General features: G+C 44.5%; 1 pseudogene; it reads left to right on the top strand.

Annotated features, from left to right (window-relative positions):
• Positions 1–2,277: 2,277 nt before the first annotated feature.
• On the top strand, positions 2,278–2,773 carry LOC125416894 (ATP synthase F(0) complex subunit C1, mitochondrial pseudogene; annotated as a pseudogene).
• The last annotated feature ends 1,506 nt before the right edge of the window (positions 2,774–4,279 follow it).

The raw sequence follows: 4,279 nt of genomic DNA, 5'->3' as shown, positions 1-4,279 counted from the left end.
GAAATAAAGACTTTAGTCTAGCAGACAATATACAGGATGACTTTCAACTTGTCCTTGGTAAAATACCAGGAAATCCACAGCACATAGAGTATTCCACACTCTAATATAGTCGATGGCAGTGTCTTCAAGGGACAGCAACCCACAGGTGCTGGAACTAAAGGAGAAACCTGGGAACTTGCAGAGTGTGGGCTACTGATATTTAAGGGCCCAGTCCACAGGGCAGTGCCAACCCTGTACAGGTGATCGTGGGTTGTATAAGAAAGCAGACTGAGGAAGTCTTGGGGAGCAAGCAAATAGTCAGTGTTCCTTTATTATCTTTGTTTTAGCTCCTGCCTTGGCTTCCTCTGCTAATGGTCTGTAGCCTCTAAGTCAAGTAAACCCATTCCTCTGTATGTTGCTTTTGGTCACTTTTTTTTAGCACAGCTCGAAAAACCTAAGACAGATGGTCTATCTCTAGTTAGACAATATAAGAAAATAGATGGAATAATTTGTAAATAATAGAAACTTAATTCTCACCGTCCTGGAGAAATGCAAGATCAAACTTGGCCCTTGTAGCCTCAATGTCTAGAGAGGTATCAGTCTCCGCTTCATAAACAGTGTCCTTTTTCTGCACCCTTTGGGCTAGGATGCTCATTCTGAGTCTTAAAAAAACATTAAACACAAGTATGAGGGATGAGGGTGGAACCCTTATAACATAGTCACCTCCCATTGGGCATCCTCTATACTACTTCACTGGACATTAAGTTTCGGTATAATAACTTTGGAGGCACACCATTATTCTGACTATAGCAGAGAAGGAAGGTTTGCATCCACCTTCAACTAGGCCTAAAAGCATTTCTTACTTCTAGTGAAATTTAAAGATAATGGTGAAGTAATTTTTCTGAGAATGAGAACTCATCTTTCAACTTTAAAGGCAATCAAGGAAAATTTGGTACCAGCCTCACACTCTGCTCATTACAAAGCCATTAGCAACGGATCATTTGTTGGGGGAGTGACAGCAGCTACACTGGTTTCATCTTCATGGTGCCGATCACCACTGCCTTTTGTGCCTAGGTTTGGTTGCCTTTTATCTCTAGGCATCATATTTTCAAGATTTACTCTCTTGGTATGAATTTATTTAAATGCCATCTTCAAGCATCACATCACATTTTACTTGCTTGTAACTTTCTGTCTCCAACAGGTACCTCGCTCTCCTCTTTCTTTGTAGCTGGGGATATCACATACTTCTTTCCATTCTCCTGAGACAAAGAGATGAAAAGGCTTTAACGTTCATTTTCTTTGTAAAATTCTCTCTGTTTGATGAAACTTCTATGTAATACCTTGCCGTTTCCTTAAACAATTTCTTTTTAATTCATTTCCTTCCAAAACTGTGGATTATCACAGATGGTTGGAACCAGTGGAATGTTATGAAGGAGACAGGAGTTTTTCTCTTCCTTTTTAAAAGGTGATTATATTCTAGAAATGACATTTCTTTTACTTTCCAGATATGAGAAGGAAGGAAGGGAGGAAGGGAAGAAGGAGAGAGAGAGAGAAAGAGAGAGAGAGAGAGAGAAGAAAGAACAGATGAAAACAAACCAACTACTCAAGAGAAGCTAGGGTACCCAAGCATCATTTTCCCATTTTCAAGAGTTTGATGTGTGTGAGCATTTGGGGATCAGTAGATGGTACAGTTGCCATTGAAACTCATGTTGAGCTTGCATCTCTGCTGTGAAGCACCAAGGATTAGGATTAGGTGTATTGGGGATTGAAGTCATGGCAGTAAACACACCAGGCAAGGGGTCTACCACTGAGTTACATTCCCAATCAGCCTCAAGTCTGGCATTTCAAAGGTGATTAATTAGTGTTTTCTTCTTGTATGGCTTCATCTCTTTGCGGGATGATGAATTAGCCAATTAAGGGGTAAATGAGTTATTATAAGATTGAGATTACTATAAAATCCAGTTTGTATCTGTCTCTTGAATGTGATGCCTCTTTCTACCTTCAGAATCTACAGGATCCTAATGAGCAAGAAGACCCTCACCAGATGCCTTTGAATTCCCAGTCCCAAGATCGCAAAGTGATTCAGAAAATAGTCCAAGACATTAGGCACCAACTGTCAACCCTGAGCCACACTGAAAGCTGGAGGACAACATCTGGCAGATGCCCCCAAACAGGAATATGATGGCTCTGGTTATGTTAATGGCCACTGGCGAGATGTTAACTGGGGTCTTGTTAAGATTCTAAGACCGGCAGAAAAGAAAAGCAGGTGAAAAGAACTAGAGCCGGGAGGCTGAAAAGATGCAGAACATCAAAGGCACTGGCATTTCTCCAGCTCTGATCTGCTCCTGGAGGAGGGGGTCTAATCAGGCCTGTGTCTGCCTCCCTCCTGAGATGCCCAGAGGCCCCATCTCAACAGCCTTCCTGCAGCAGCTCTCTCCTCTCTCCTGAGACATTGCTGGGCCCTCCACAGTTGGTGTAGCTGGATCAGGGGCTGGCATCTGAACAGTGTTTGGTAACTTGATTATTGGCTATGTCAGGAACCCATCTCTCAAGCAGCAACTCTTCTCCTATGCCATTCTGGGCTTTGCCCTGTCTGAAGCCATGGGACTCTTCTGTTTTTTGAATGCTCTCCTCATCCTCTTCACTGTGAGACACTGTGGGGTAACCCAGATGTCCCTGTTGCTCTGACTTCATGCCATTCTTAGTGCTGGAGTGTGCTAAGGCTTACCATTAAATGTGGCTTTCTAAAAACAAAACCAACCAACCAAAACAAAACAAAATGAGAGAGAGAGAGAGAGAGAGAGAGAGAGAGAGAGAGGAAGAAAGGAAAGAAGAATGAGGGCGGAGGGAGGAAGGGAGAGAAGGGAGGAAGGAAGGAAGGAAGGAAGGAAGGAAGAGAGAGAGAGAGAGAGAGAGAGAGAGAGAGAGAGAGAGAGAGAGAGAAAGAAAGAAAGAAAGAAAGAAAGAAAGAAAGAAAGAAAGAAAGAAAGAAAGAAATGCATTGGAAATGAAAAGGCCTTGGGAAGCAGGTCACCACACCAAGCAAATGACCTTGGCTTTTGCGCTTTCTGTCTGTTCTCTCCACATTTGAGTATCTCTTCCATATGGCTACAGCATGTTTTTCTCTTGGTGATCAAATGCTGGTTGTATAAGTTATCTTCCAAGAGCTTCAGGAAGGATTAGTCATAGCTGGTCAGAACTCAAGGGGTCCTTAATGGTCTGTGTTAAAACTGGGTATAGTAGTGCATGTCCCTAAAGCCAGCGATTATCAGAGGCAGGAGGGTCTGTGTGTAAATTCCAGGCCAGTCAGGGCTACACAGGGAGCAGCCAGAGTCTCAGAGACAGTGTTTTTACAACAGACCACCCCGCCAAAGTTCTGCTTGAAGTCAAGGCTGCTGGGATTCAGACTCTCTTTGCTCTAAAACTCCATTGGGCACCTTTTCTGTAAGAGAAAACTATTTCAACTGGTAGGGAGGAGAGTTGAGAAATGGCAGGTTACCCCGTTCAGGAATGGATGAGCACAGCTTCATGAGGGAGAAAAAGGCCATTGAAGACAAGGAGGGGCTTGGGGCAGGTCTGGGGTGGGCAATAAGAAGCTGAAAACCTCTATGCTCGGGGTGGACACTGGGGACTGGTGATGACTAGCAGAAAGGAACCCCCCAAAGGAGGCTGGGTCACAAACCAGCAGCAGGAGAGGCCTTTGAGCCATCGGAGCCCAGCAACTGCCTTCTGAATAGGAGGCAGCGGCTGTGCAGATGCCTGCTGTGCCTCCCTCTTGGCTGGCGGCAGTCACAGCTGAGTGGCGAGTCATCAGTGCTGGGCAGCCATTCATCCTTTTCTGATGCCAAGTCCCTAGTCATTTTCAAAAAAACAAAAACAAAACAACCCCAAAAAAAGCCCAAGGAGAAAGTGAGCTTTCTGTCCCTTCAAGACTCACGTGGTGGGTGAACCCGTTGTTTGTTTTACTAACTAAGCAGCCACAGAGTCAGTGCATCGTGGGCTGGGTGTGCTGAGTTACTGAACAACTGTTGGCCGTCATTGCTGCTGTCACCGGTGATGGCAAAGGTTCGCCTGGTAGGGATGGGCAAGACTTTGTCAGCATCCTTTGCTCACTGAAAACTTCATTCCCAGAAGCTAAATGAGCACTTTTATTCATTTAAGAGGCCAGAGTAAGCCAGCTCACCCTTAAAAACATGTCTGTGACTGCTGTGGGATTCCCCTCTGTCTGCTGTGAATACTATTGGTTAATAAAGAAACTGGCTTGGCCTGGTAGGGTAGAGTAGAACTAAGCGGAGTAAAC

Source organism: Myodes glareolus, chromosome 10, assembly GCF_982192425.1.
Source record: "Myodes glareolus chromosome 10, mMyoGla1.1, whole genome shotgun sequence".
Lineage (NCBI taxonomy): Eukaryota > Metazoa > Chordata > Mammalia > Rodentia > Cricetidae > Myodes > Myodes glareolus.
The sequence above is the reverse complement of the archived record's forward strand: the minus strand, read 5'-3'. Positions and strand labels throughout refer to the sequence as shown.